The sequence below is a fragment of the Drosophila santomea genome, chromosome X, assembly GCF_016746245.2.
Source record: "Drosophila santomea strain STO CAGO 1482 chromosome X, Prin_Dsan_1.1, whole genome shotgun sequence".
Classification (NCBI taxonomy): domain Eukaryota; kingdom Metazoa; phylum Arthropoda; class Insecta; order Diptera; family Drosophilidae; genus Drosophila; species Drosophila santomea.
In genome coordinates, this window is record NC_053021.2 from 8,278,413 (window position 1) to 8,292,553 (window position 14,141).

The 14,141-nt window shown below is 39.5% G+C and overlaps 1 long non-coding RNA gene across 2 annotated transcripts; it reads left to right on the forward strand.

The window, feature by feature from the left end:
* The first annotated feature begins 2,080 nt into the window (after window positions 1–2,080).
* Window positions 2,081–3,452, forward strand: LOC120456027. Of its 2 annotated transcripts, XR_005616797.1 has the most exons (3): window positions 2,092–2,501; window positions 2,571–2,775; window positions 2,842–3,452. It is a non-coding gene; the product is annotated as an uncharacterized LOC120456027 (long non-coding RNA). The 2 variants fall into 2 exon arrangements; XR_005616796.2 differs by lacking the exon at window positions 2,842–3,452 and having other exon boundaries at window positions 2,081–2,501; window positions 2,571–2,790.
* Window positions 3,453–14,141: the final 10,689 nt, after the last annotated feature.

Genomic DNA, 14,141 nt, shown 5'->3' on the forward strand with positions numbered 1-14,141 from the left:
GCATGCATCACTGCCAGAGAAAAATTTCATTCAAATTGCAAAGAATTATTCAATAAATCTTGGGAATTTTATTGGCTGACTCAATTAAAGTTCTACGGCATATATGATTAGCCAGATATGATTATGAATGATTTGTGAGCGGCACTAGAGCCGCAACCGCAATAGTTACTTGGTAGTTGGTAGTTTATTTAGCCACGATTTTCGCCGACCAGACAGACCAGTACTCGTCTTAACTGCTGTTGTAATTAAAGATCTCTTAGCAGTCATCAGATAGATCAGCCGCCGATTCAAACTTGGCTTGAAAGCCAATGCTGAAGTTCGAGAAGTTCGCGTGCCTTGAAAAAAACAAAATGAATATATATGTTTATGTATATATAATTTGCATAGAAAATGATTAATCACGCAGCGATTAATTGGCAGCAACGTCAACGCTGCAGTTGTTAAATAAAAACAATCAATTTAGCATCGACTAAACATAAATTACTCTGAAAAATACATTTGTACGAAAATACATTTGGGGCCCGGGTAACCCCACTTGGCGTTATGATTGGCAGCATAATTACCATATAGTATATAGCCAGCGCTGCTGCACTTCCTCATTTTGTAATTACACCAATTGCTGCGGCAGTGCATCACGTTAAGCGTGACGCCAAATGACCTCCAGTTCAGTTAATCGGGCGATAATCATATTGGAATGCTAGAGATCTATGGAGTTGTCACCAAACAAACATTCATCTTATTGGCGGAAGTACATCAAACAATTGTTTGGCCAAGTGCAATAATTGCAACCTTTTTCTGTTAACTGGAAGAAGCCAGGTTAAGTTGGCCATAGTCATGGGCATGGCCGCACAACTGGGTGGATTTCTAATGGCCGGCGTTGAAGGCTCTTATCATAATTAGCATATTTTGCCCAGTGCATTTTGGCCTGGCCAGCGTTGATCTCTTTGTGTCCGTGTGCTTTTGTTAGCCATATAATTGCTGGCAGCAAAACGTGACGTTTGCGATGGCGATGGTGATGGTGATGGCGATGGCGACTTCGTGTCCTGGGCTGTTACCTTGGCAATTAGTTGGTCGAATCTGCCAAGGTTTAATTACACGTTGCAGCGCCCTTAAATCCGCCGAACTTTGTGCGCTTTGATATTTGGCTAGTTACCCTATTAATTTAGTTAAATTATCAAAAATAGCTCGGCTCGAAGGACCAAAAATGACATTTATTAAGTTAGAGCAACATGTTTTAAATTCGGAAAATGTTGTACTTTATTAAATATATATTTTGGGATGCTGTTTTAGGATTTTCGATTTTAAGCTAGTAATATTGTGTTTTTGAAAACGCGGTTTGTTGATTTTAGCCCAGATAAATGTTGTTCGTTGCCATTACTGCGAGTATTGTCAGCCAGTTGTCAGGTGTTGGCAGTGGGTTAGCTGCATTTCATTTTATTTTATTAAATTTAATTTTCGGCTTTGTCTCTCTGTCCATCTATGTGTGCGTGTGTGTGTGTGTCTATCCACACTAATTAAATTCATGCTGAAATTTTTCTAATTAAAAGTTTACTAATGAAATTTATGCAGCTGCTGTTGCCAATGCTGCTGTCTGTGTGGGTGTGTGCTGTGTGTGTGTGTGCTGTGTGTGTGCTGTGTGTGTATGTGTGTGCTGTGTGTATGTGTGTGTTTTTGGTTGAAAGCCCAAAAGTCGCGCTTTCAATTAAAAATCGCCATGAACGGTTCGGATTTTGTGAGTTGTGGGCATTTTACACACGGACAGCTGGCCAGTTTGATGTGCTCGAATTAGATTTGTATTAAATTGCATTTTTGTGGTTATTATTTCGTTTATAGCATTTCACGTCTTGCGTCTGCCTGACGACTGCCTTTTTTTTCTCTTGTTTAATTTCTCTTTATTTAATTTTGTATTTTTACGTATTTGCGTAAACAACTGCGGGGGCAAGTTAATGCAATCAAATGTGGCATAATTAAAAACTAATATCGGATGATGATGGGACAGGGGAGTTGAAAATTCAGGGGCTGCGTTGCGGTTTGATTATCAACTATGTGTAAATAAATAAATAAGCAGGCCTTGATTTAGTCGATTATTTATGGATATTTACATATTGCCATTAGCCCTAGGAAACTCAACGAGCATTTCACTATTCAACAAGTCACCAAGCGAACTTCTAATTTATAAAAATGAATAATCTTAATTCGCCACCTAGTAAAGCCATGAATCGAAAACGAATCAAAAAAAGAAGTGTGTCCATGATAAAGATGCAACCACCGGAAAAGCGAATGCGTCTTGAAAATGCAATGGTATTGGAAATAAGGCGCATTAAAGTTGATCAAAAACAAGATGATTCTGGTTATAACGTTATCACTAATAAGTATTTAATGGATGATTTCGATGACACTGGCATGCAAATGCGTATCTCTAAATTGAATTAGCAGGGATAAATTTCGATTAAATGCATACCCATCATGCATACTCATCGTGCATCAAAATATTGATTATGGTAAGTAACCATTAGTTGCAATTGATTAACTAATTTTGCGAAATAGCTAATAATAATGCTTTCAAACAGTTTTTCCCTAAATTAGTTGCGACTGAACTAATAAATTTTGATGGCGCCTAAATTGGATTATTGATACACTTAAATTATAAATTGAATTCGGTGCAGTTCTGCAAAACTTGGAAATTTCATTGTGACCCCTTGGAAATTTGGTTTTCATAATGCAACTTGATGATGATTGAATAGCGCTTGCTGGAATTATAAATATATGTTTTAGGTAAAATACCTGTAAATACGCAACTTTGTGTGTTTGAGCAGCGCGGAGTGACCATCTTCAAGACAGGAATATTAAGTGATTGCATGCACACAAATGTGAGGGCAACTCAATTACGGAAGCGTTTTGCGCCATGTGGCGCCGCCAAGAATTTCATTTGGCTGGCAAGTCACGTGATGTGCAACAGCAGCAGTCGTCGCTGGTGGGTTATGTTATGTTGCGCCGCCGAGAGGATCTGGGCATCTGGAGATCGGGTGTCAGGGGTCGGGACTCTGGGGCTCTGGGGCTCTAAAGGTCTGAGGTCTGGGGGTCAAACGCTGACCCGACACAATGATAAACTGCGTGCCGCAATATGAGGCATCTAGCCGCAGAACTTTTTGGCCATGAGTGCGAGCGAGTGTAGGAGACCAGCCTGCCGCTAATTTATGTCATCCCTCGTCCTTTCCCAGTCCGCCGAAGATGGATCCTGGCCCATGGCCAAAGGGAGTCCTTTTAGTCACCATTTTCTCCCTACGCCTTCTATACTAATTTTTTTTTTTTTTTTGGTTGCGACATGGTCAACTGGCACATGGCATTCCCAGTGGCACGCTCCAGGGGCATCAATATTCCCGACGCTGGACGCGCATGGCCACCTTCGGCGAGGAAAGGCAGTCGTCGCTGGGCCACCAAAGCGCTCCCAAGATGCACTGCAAAAGATTTTCCCCATATAAGGAAGAAGAAAAATGCAGAAAAACCAATTAGTTAATTAGAATACACATTAATTGGGCATTTTACTGTAACACAAAGGGCAAAACTAGTGGGTAGCAGCTGGTAATTTTGTGCCATGATATTTTCTTGCAGTGTACTAGTTTCGATACAATACTTGGTCAGAGACATAGAAGAGCCAAGGCTAAGAACACAGTCAAAATATTGACACGACTTGCTCTTGGCCGAGCTCTTTGTTGCGCTTTATTGACACTGCCCAAGGACGTGCAACATATCCGTGTCCTGAGCCCTCTGTCCTGTGTCCTGCCCTTCGTATCCTGGCATCCTGGCATCCTGGCATCCTTATGCCTTCCACTCGCCACTTTGTGCCTTCTGTCTGCGAACTTGCTTTTAATCTCGTTTCCAAATTGCTCGATTTTAAAGACATTTGCCTTGCTTCTTCGGCTTCGAATGGCTTGCATTTTGAAATTCGTTTACTTCAATAATGCCAAGTAATGGCTGAGATTTCGTTGCTCGATTTATATGTATATATATTTTCAAACGGCTGTTTGCCTTTTCTTTTTTCGCCACAAAAATACGGTCGGTGTCTCACGTATGTGCTTGGTTTTTCTTTTGTTTTTTTTTTGAAATATCGCTGGTATTACTCGTAGAGTAAAAGGGTATACTAGATTCGTTGAAAAGGAACGGCAGAAAGGCAGAAGGAAAGGCAGAAGGAAGCGTTTCCGACCATATAAAGTATATATATTCTTGATCAGGATCAATAGCCGATCATATGTTTCCTTTATTTATTCTAGTTTCGGTTTTTTAGTTTTCATTGTTGGCTTTTGTCTGTGCTTTCGAGAAAAAATGTGGCGATTTGCACGGCTTGGAACTAAAGTAAGCGCACTCACGTTTGCCGGTGGAAATTCGTAGATAGAATCTGCACAATCATTTTCAAAATTATATTCTTATAAGCTTAGAGTTATGTGCTCGCGATAAGCAAAAATAAAAAAAATGTAATACACGAGGCCATTGCCCATTCAACAAGATATTAACCTTGTATGCCATTTTGATTTCCGTTTTACTTTCCCCCCATTTACACGCCCCATGACTTTTATATTACCACAATTGTCGAGTGTTTAACGAAAGTCCGTTGACTTGAGCTCAAGCTCATCCTGATTGCATGGCGTAAATAGTGCGCCAAGGAGCAAATGTCCTGGATATTCTCATTCACTTTTTTTTCAGCTCTTAGGCCACGCACATCATAACGTAATCACTATACGTTGCCGCATAATGCAGACGGCAAACACCCATACATTCTTACGGCATTTCCATATGCAATTGGGCGCATTAATTCAATTGAGCCGATGACGATAAGGACATGGATGCCAGGATGCCATTATGCCAGGATGCCAGAATGCCAGGATGCCAGGATGCCAGGACGTCAGGATGCTCGAATGCCAGAATGCCAGAATGTCAGGCTACTAACGTTAATGAACCGGGTGGCAAAGTTCCGGACGGGACAATGAGCGAATGACATCAAATATATAAGCATAATTAATGCAGTCCTTCGACAAGTTTTCCGTTGTCCTTGACTGTAGGTGATACCCATCTGTACATAAATACATATAGTGCCCATCCTTTGCCTAATTTATCCTGATGGCGGACTTGATACGCATCGCTGTGCGACAGCAGCAGACTTGGCTAAGTGGCACCCGATTCCCGGCGACTTTATAAATATGACTGTGCGTCATAAAAATGTATGAGGCGGCGTTGTCGAAGTGCATGAATTTTATGCGGGCCTCACTCTGTTTCTTTATGCACTGGGCAAAAAAAATTAGAATTATATATTTATGCCTATTATTTTAAAAATAGTTTCAGTTAGCTTTGTAATCCCTCACTATTATTTTCTTAATAAACCAAAGTAGTTAGTAAAATCAATGTAAAACTGCCTTACCACTGCTCTCTTCTCCCTGTGTATGTGGCAAGGACAATCATTACGCGTTGGTGTTGCGAAGCAGCTGGGACAACACACCGTCCTCCGTTTCCCCCTCCATCATCACCATGTTCATCTCCGTCTCCGTCTTCGTTTTCGTCCACCTCCTCTTGTCTACATCTCTCATCTTCCATTTGCCATCCCCAAGCCCCATCCCTTATCCGTGGATTCCGGATTGGCGAGTAGCCCCATCGCCACGTGGCCACGTGTTTACATGCGTTCCGGCCATAAAGTAACGCCAACAAACGCACTTTACAGCCTCCAAAAAGTGCCGGCTGGAATATGGGAATATGGGTACATGGCTGGGACGACAACCCCACGATTGGCGAACTGCTGGCAAAGGTGGCTTAAGCTAAATTTTTAATGAAACGTCGCATAGAAAACGAAAAAAGTTGAATTTATGACTAGCACATGAACTTGATACGCATCCATGGGGTAGCTACATTTTTTAATTTTAAACAAAAAATTTAAGTGATATATTTTTGCTTATTGGGACAAGCAGTTTATCAGATTGATTTTATAGAAATATCTATTATCCATATCTATAATACTATTCTAGAATATGTTTTTATATGGGGAGTGATACATTTATTTTAATTAATATTTATACTTGGAAACCATTTTTTCTCCTTATAAATAGTACTCAAATAAGAGGTATCATTTAGTCCGTTCACTTGTCCCACTTATCTTCTTCTGTCCCTTTGGCCGTGAAACCTTTTTTTTTTCTATTTTTTGTAGACGGCGTCTTGGGTCACGACTGGTTTTTGATTAGCTGCGATTGGGCGCAGTTGCTGACGGCCTCTTGATGGTCTAGTAAAAAAGTAAAATGGCATATACCCTTTTCAGTTACCAGGTGAAAGGAGTGAAACCTTAACGAAATAAGGCAATGTAATTTTATATTATGAGTATTTGTACTATTAATTAGTTTTAGACAAATCTAATAGCTTATTTTACTCTTCCTAATGTCTGACTAATTCAATAAAATTTCTATTTAATGTTGAAGAACTCGAAACTTTCTTAAGAACAGTAAACGATAAGCACATGAATTATAATTAAGTGAAATTACGTGCTGATATATGGGCTGCAGTGGGTAATTAACCCTAATTGGAAACGGAACTTACTTTCCGTCACAATACATTTTGAATCGAGAGTTTTCAAGGTTGAGTTATATTTCGAAGGTTTTCCACTGCCGCTGGGAAAATCGCTGCGATGACAGGTCAGATCAGCGAAAATGAAGCCTGTCATAAGTGGGCACTTGCCGCAAATTGCCCGTTTAATTGTATTTTATATGCATTTTCATTTTTTGTTTTTAACAATGTGCAAGACGAAAGAGCTGACTGATTAATGTTAATACATTGCAACTTCTTTCTGTTGCAGTTCGTAAAACTTTTAATTGCCTTTTTATTCATTCGCACTTATAATTGTCCCCGTTGTCACTTATTGTTTTTTTTTCTCATATTTTTGTTAAGTTTTTAGCTCTTTTGCTGGAACTATTTTAAGCAACTTATGCAATTTGTTTAAAATTTTTTTGAATATTTTCTAGCATGTTTGAAGCCATTTTAATTCCTAAATTATTTTAAATATTTTAATACGTTTTTAAATTGTGCATTAAGCTGTATATTTGTTGCTACAATCGAAAATGTTCAGCTGCCCTTAAAGTGGGTAAATCAGATGCTGTAAACCGACCATATAATTCACTTATCTGTCTCTTCCACAGCTCGACCACGCCCCCTTGCTGGACCGCCGCCTCCATCGGAATGCTCCATTGTAGATTAAGGTCTTTCGTAAACAAGCATATATGTATATATGTACATACGATGTACGAGTGTTTCGGCAATCCCCCAAACGATTCAATAATAAATGCCTTTTGCATTGTTATCCCAAATGTGCCGCAAATTGCGAACATTTTATGCACTTCGAGCTACTCATTAATACGCCGGCACACAATACGCATGGATGTGTTTGTTGGGCATAGTTGGATTTCACATATTGCCAGCTTGATTGAATTTGACAGTAAAATATTTTATCCTAAATCATTTGCCCATTTCCTTCCACTGCTCTTCTTTGGGGCTTGCATTTTGAGTGCCTGGCAAATCAATGGGAAATTTGCTTAGCCAATTTGTTAAATGCGTCAGCACGCATACACACACACACATGGGCAGAATACAGGAAACAACACCCATGTTCAACTATGTATATATGTATGTATCTTTGAATATCAGTATATCTGCACACACAGACGAGCCGGAGTATCGGTCAAAAGACCAAAAAGTGGACAGGACAGTACGTCCTGTCATGTCCTGGTGTCCTGGCTGTTAAGTGCAGCACGCAAATAAATCATAAAATATTTAGCCGAAAATTGCATACAACAATTCTGAAAAGTGTGGTATGGAACGGCGCCAAACATTCAAGCCACTGGCAATCGGCCAAAAAATCTTCACCTTCCAACGATCTATCACGGAGCAATTAAGTGTCACCTCTTCTTGCAGCTATAAAACGTGGCAAGGATAAAATTTAAACGAAATCGGCAGCCGCATCTTTGTGGCAAAATGCAACATTATCACGGTGCTTGTCGGAAAAATATATCAAAATATGTTGACAAACGGTTGGTAAGACAAATAGAACAAAGCACTGGAAAAAGATCAAGAGACAACGCCTTTGCCCGACTATCACATACCCCTTACTCACCTGGTGGAAGTTTAGTTTACCTGGAAGTTTGTTTATCTGGAAGTGTAGTTTACCTGTAGGTTCTTTTATCTGGGGGTTCATTTAAATTACATTGCAAAGGTAATTACTTAAAAGAAAAATAAAACTGTAGACGGAAAAAAACGCATTCTTAAGCGATGTCAGTGCTTACTTTTTAACCGATTTTTATGTAGAAACAAATTAATTCTCGCCATTTATCGTGCTGTAGTTTTCATCACTGCTGTTAAATAAAAATGCAAAGTCAAATATTGTGTGAGTAAAGAGCATTTTGTTTTTGCTGCCTAATTCTTCGCACACTTGCGTCAAAAAACTGTGCGGATTTTAATAAACAAAGTGTATGTGCTGCCAGCAACAACAAGCTTGTCCATGTTGTTGTTTTAATTTGTTGATTGAAAACAGTGGCTGCTGAGGCGTGGAGGGGCGTGGCGAGGTGGGGCAAAAAAAAAAATTGCAAAGTGGCAAAAATGAAACATCTAGAACATCAGGGCAGCCCACCATCAATGCCACATCAATGATGCATCCACAAACTTCATTTACAATGAGGCGCATAATTATGGCAGAGATTTCTGTTTAATATTTACCTATGCATTATGTTAAGTATTAGCTATACTTTAATCTTAAATCAATTAAATAGCTTTGGGTGTATGTTTTAAAAACATATATTTTTAAAACCATTTTTATATGAAACAAACTTTGACAAAATTCGCATTTTATACAAACTGTTGTATCGGGGCCATTGCAAACACATTGTAAGTTTTATATATAAATGAACATTATTAATAGGTTAGTTACTACTATTTTTGTGACCGCAACTGTGAGTGTGCGCGTGTGTGTGGGTGTGCGAGTATTTGTGAGGGAATGGTCAATACCGACTAATTGCGCTTAACAAGCCAAAAAAAGAAGGAGCTCTCGAGCGAAGAACGTAGTGTAAAATGCAGCTGGGGAAAAAAAAAGAATCCAAAGGCAGACGAAGAAGAAGTGGGAAGAATCGTAGCTCCAGCGGTGGCTCCAAAAGGGATGGCGCTGCAAGGGGTGCTGCGGGGGGTGCTGGGGGGTGTTGGGATGGATGATAACATGCTCCTAATGGACTTGACATGCAAATTGTCGTCATCAAGAGTGACCCAAACGAGCGGTGACATCACCCCACTGCCTTGACCCCCCCCTTCACCACCAAATAAAAGGGGCGCGGTTGGCCACGCCCACACGGCCAACGGCTTTGGGTTTTGATTGTTGATTACCTTGGCTCAAACAGTAGCAGCAGTAGCATCTCCATCTCCATCTCTATCCCCATCTTCATCTCCATCTCCTTGCACATCCGCATCCCCATTCGCATCCGCATCCGCATCCGCATCTGCATCTGGTGCCGAGTAAATTGCATTAGGCAAACAATTGATTCGGGTCCCGTTGGGGAAATCGGTCGGTTAACAAATTTTTAATGCATACATTTAGGGGCAGTCGATGGAATCGAGTTGGCCACATTGGACTTTGGATACCATTGGCCTAACGAAGTTACCTCCATTTGCCAACCAGTCTCGTTCATCAGGAGCAGCATAATGCAAGGATTGGAACGAAATTTAATTATAATTGCCATCGAGATAGATGCTAAAGTGAGTACAAGTTTTATTTATTTACTCTGGAAAGAGCATTACAATGGCTGGCCGACAAAGTTGAAATCCAACATATTAGCAAATACATTTGAACTTTGGCAAATGAAATTTTTATTTAGGCTTACTACTCAGGCAAACAGTATAGCTTTTAAAGCAAAAAAAAATAAATAAATAAAAAATCTATGCAAAACGTATGTAGATACGGAAAACATTTATTTTTGTATTAAGGCAAATTTTGCCAACTTGCATGCTGAGCTATTGAATGTGTGTCCATTTTACACAGTATAGCAAGATTTTAAATATATAAAATGGATTTATACATATATCCGTTTGGTATCATTTTCATGGTTTTATTAAATGTTAGTTTCCTGCATTTAGTAGTTCCTGTTGTAGATTTGAATACGTATCTGAAAAACCCCGAACTTCCAAACCAAAAAGCCCATCCTCTTGTGACTGTGAAGAGCTGGAAAAACGCGATTCACTTCGCTTTGTTCTAATTGAAAACGAAAATGTAATTAGTTCGCCTACAAGCGACAATGTCGGCGGAGTTGGCGCTTCAAACGAAAAACGCACGCAAATGTCTGAGAGTATGTTTAAAAATTATCAAGGCAGTTGGAAATGGGGGATGGCGCCGCAGTCTGTGGCAACAATTAGCGGCAAACAGGCTGTAGGATTCGGCACGGCAGCTTATTAGAGGGAGGACTCCTTGTCCTTTCTGCGTATCCTTTGGATTGTGGCAAGTATACTTTATGCATATGGTGGCAAACATTTGAACGGCTGAGCTGCGAGGCCAACATAACCAACTGGCAAAGGTAAAGGTAAAGGTAGTGAGCACTGTTGAGAATCCAATGGGCCAATATGACAGCCATTTACATTTCTGCTGATTACACTGAAAACAAGTTGACTAACAACTATGACTAATATCTAGAAATAAAAAAGATGATTTATCTATTGGTTAATTACATTTATAATGATTTTCTATATATATATATATATATATATTATATCAACATAGAAAGCCATAGTTTAGTAAGCAAATCTTTAAGGTTTTTTTTGGCAGTGCCTCCATTTTTTGGCATGTGTCTGGGATCTGGGCGGATTTGGGTGACCTGGAAGCCGGAGAACTGGTAGCCAGGCAGCTTAGGTCTTAATGGAAGCCGAGGACACAGAAGTGGGATCATGTTTAAAGAAGCTTCCGACGTGATACCGAAAAACAATTGCAAAGTGGTAAGTAGCAACTCTGAATGTCGCACTTTGACACGGGAGAAGTTTTTCGTCAGCTCGTTTGCCGCCCCCACGAAATTGTGAATTGAAATATAGCTGCTGGTTTTAATCACAATTAAATGGCAGGCGGGGTAATGAATGGAATGAAATGGTATGGAATGAAAATGCTCTTAACAGTTGCCCAAACTGCGGCGCTTGACTAAATTGACAGAGCGCTTTATGCCACAAACAATATTCCAACAATAATATAACAGTAAGTACTTTGATTAAGTAGTCACAAATTAGTGATCAACTTAAGCACTGCACACTAAAGTCTACCATTTCGATAGCTATTACACTTTTCCAACTTCTTGAACAACATTTATAGACAGTGCACTGCAGTGTGGCAACATGGCGTATGCGTAACGTTAAGTGTAATGTAGTTAAACATGTATTTTTGAGTAGAAAATTGAAAGTATGCAATCTTTAAATTTTTTTAATTCACTATGCAAATAATTATCTAACAAGAAACGAGGGAAATTAATCATATTACACATAAATAAATGTGAAATATATATATTTTTGAAATAATTCAGTTTCTTTTCCAATTTGTTCGGCTTTAATGTACAAAAATGCAAGATCTTGCGTGCAAAAACTTTAGCTTTCGAAATCGAAACCGGCTGTTGCGTAATGTGTTCACCAACTAGAGCCTTTTGGGATTTGGCCCTGAACTGCATTGAACCGAGCTAAAATGAACTGTGAACTGTGGCAAAGTTGCACTCGAGCGGAGAGGTCAGAGTTCAGCCTGTGCGCTTAGGTATTGGAACTCGGATGGCGAAAATGCCAGTTGGCAGTTGGGAGAGAATGGAGGTATAGGATGGAGGTTGTCATGTGGCGCGTCCAAGTGACCATAATTGGTCAGCAGGCGGCAGAATTGCATCGCACATGGACTTAGCTGCTTTTGCGGGACCTAGTTGCAAATGGCTGAATGGCTGAATGCATATTGCACATTGCACATTGCACATTGCATGTTGCACATAGCACGTTGCACGTTGCATGTTGCATTGAATCAACGCAATGGCAATTAGCAGAAATATCAATTGGCGAACACATTATGGTCGCAGCGGCTTTCGAGCAAGAAACTGCAACGAGAGTGACGAGGAATTTACTATTTTTGGATAATTGGAAAGGAGCTTGGTATATCTTTACAATTACTTGCAACTTACAAAATGTTTATACCAAAAACCATACCAATAAATTCAGTTCACCTATGATTATTGCACAGAAATTCCGCACTCTAAGAACTAAAACTTCGATTCAATCCAATTCAATTCTATTCAATCAAATGCGATGTGATCTGCTACGAGTCTCTGAGTCTCTGCCACTCTGCCACTCGACTGTACGCCCACCTCTTAACGTCGAATGGGGCGTGGCATGTCCTGGCCAACGCCGCTGACCGCAGAACGCGCCGCTGCGTAAATGTAACAGCAATGAGCGGTTTTACAGTTGAGTGAATTAATCTGCGCTCACACGCCCCGCAACCGTTCACAATCCCATAAACATATGCATGTGCGGCATGCAAGCATACAAGCTCGCTATACACTGCACGAAATGGGCAAGAACTTATTTTGTATAATAGTAATTTAATAAACTATATATTTAATTAAATTTCTGTAACGAGTTTAGCTTCTTTTGAAGGAGTTAAGTAAATTAAAAAAATTAAAATTCGATGCCAACGTTTCTATGAACGATTATCTATGAATTATATCATTTTTAAATAAATATATATTTTATATAGTGAGTAGTGCTTGAAAATGTTATACTTTCCATTATTTGAATGCTTGAAATATTTTTGCAGTGCTTGCATACGCATAGATTTGCGCATAAAATGTGCAATTAAATATTGTTTACTTTAAAGCTTAGAAGATTTTAATTCAAAGGAATTTGTAAACACCAATTTCTAACGTCACTTTTTTTTGTTCTTCGGCTGACTGGCAATCGCTGAAAAATAATTAAAAATAAAGCAAACTTAAAATGGGTAAATTTCTGGTAAGCAGTGTAGTGAACGAAAAGAAAAGTGATCAGTTTGCTGTCTTGTTTTTATTGTTAGCATCATAAGAACAGAGCAGAGCATTTTAGTGTGTGTATTCGGTTTTTTTTTTTATCGGTTTTATTTGCAGTGCAGAGATTTTTCACACACACACACACGCACACAGCGAAACCATTTACACACAGGTGAGACCAATTATCATGTTTCAATTTGCATTTGTAAGCACTGCAGTTGAGTTCAGGTTTCACATGGAGCCGTTGAGCCGATTGCCGCTGATGACGTTCGCTGCTCTCGCCTGCTTTTGGGGCATTTGGCGTTTATTGCAAATGGCCGACACCGTTTGCCCTCCTCTTCACACCCCTTGCCAACCACCACTTTCGCCGCCCAACTGCCACACCCCCATGGACATATACACCGAAAAAGGCGTCATTTCCGCACCTGACGCGTTTTACAAATCAACGCAAAATTTCTCAAAAACGTTCCGACACACCGAAATAAAAGTAAAGAAAAAAGATAGATTTAGAAAGGTTGCTTTTGCAGAATATCGACAGATTGATACTCTGTAAAGTGTCCTTGACTACTTAATCTTACTAGTTACTGTTACTAAAAAATTAACTATCCTTGATTTTTTTGTATACATTTTGTGACTATCTCAACTATTAATTTACATATCTTTTTTACAGATGTAGTAATATGATGTTCCTTCTTTTTAAGACTGATTTAAGAATATATCATTACTAAAAAATAAAGCAGTTGCTAAAGATCTTAAAGTCCGTGTATAATAGCGATTCTGTAACAAATATCAAGTAGCCAAGAAACATACGATTACCGGTTGCAAAAATAAGACAAATTGCGTGTATATTTTCGTGATTTTCGTGTTGTTGTGCGGCTATTATTGTTGCTGCTTTCTGTTCGTTTAGCATTTTAGCCATGCTATTTTGTTTGCCATTGTCGGCCGTTGTTGCTGTTTAGTAGCTGTTGTTGTTGTTGGCCGGCGGTGCTGGTTGCTGCAATTGTGGTTTGTTATTGGCCGTTGATAAAATCATCAATAAATTAAAAATGAAACTAGGCGCTGTCCCCCCGCCACCTCCCCCTTACTCACAGCTCGACCGGGCCACGCCCC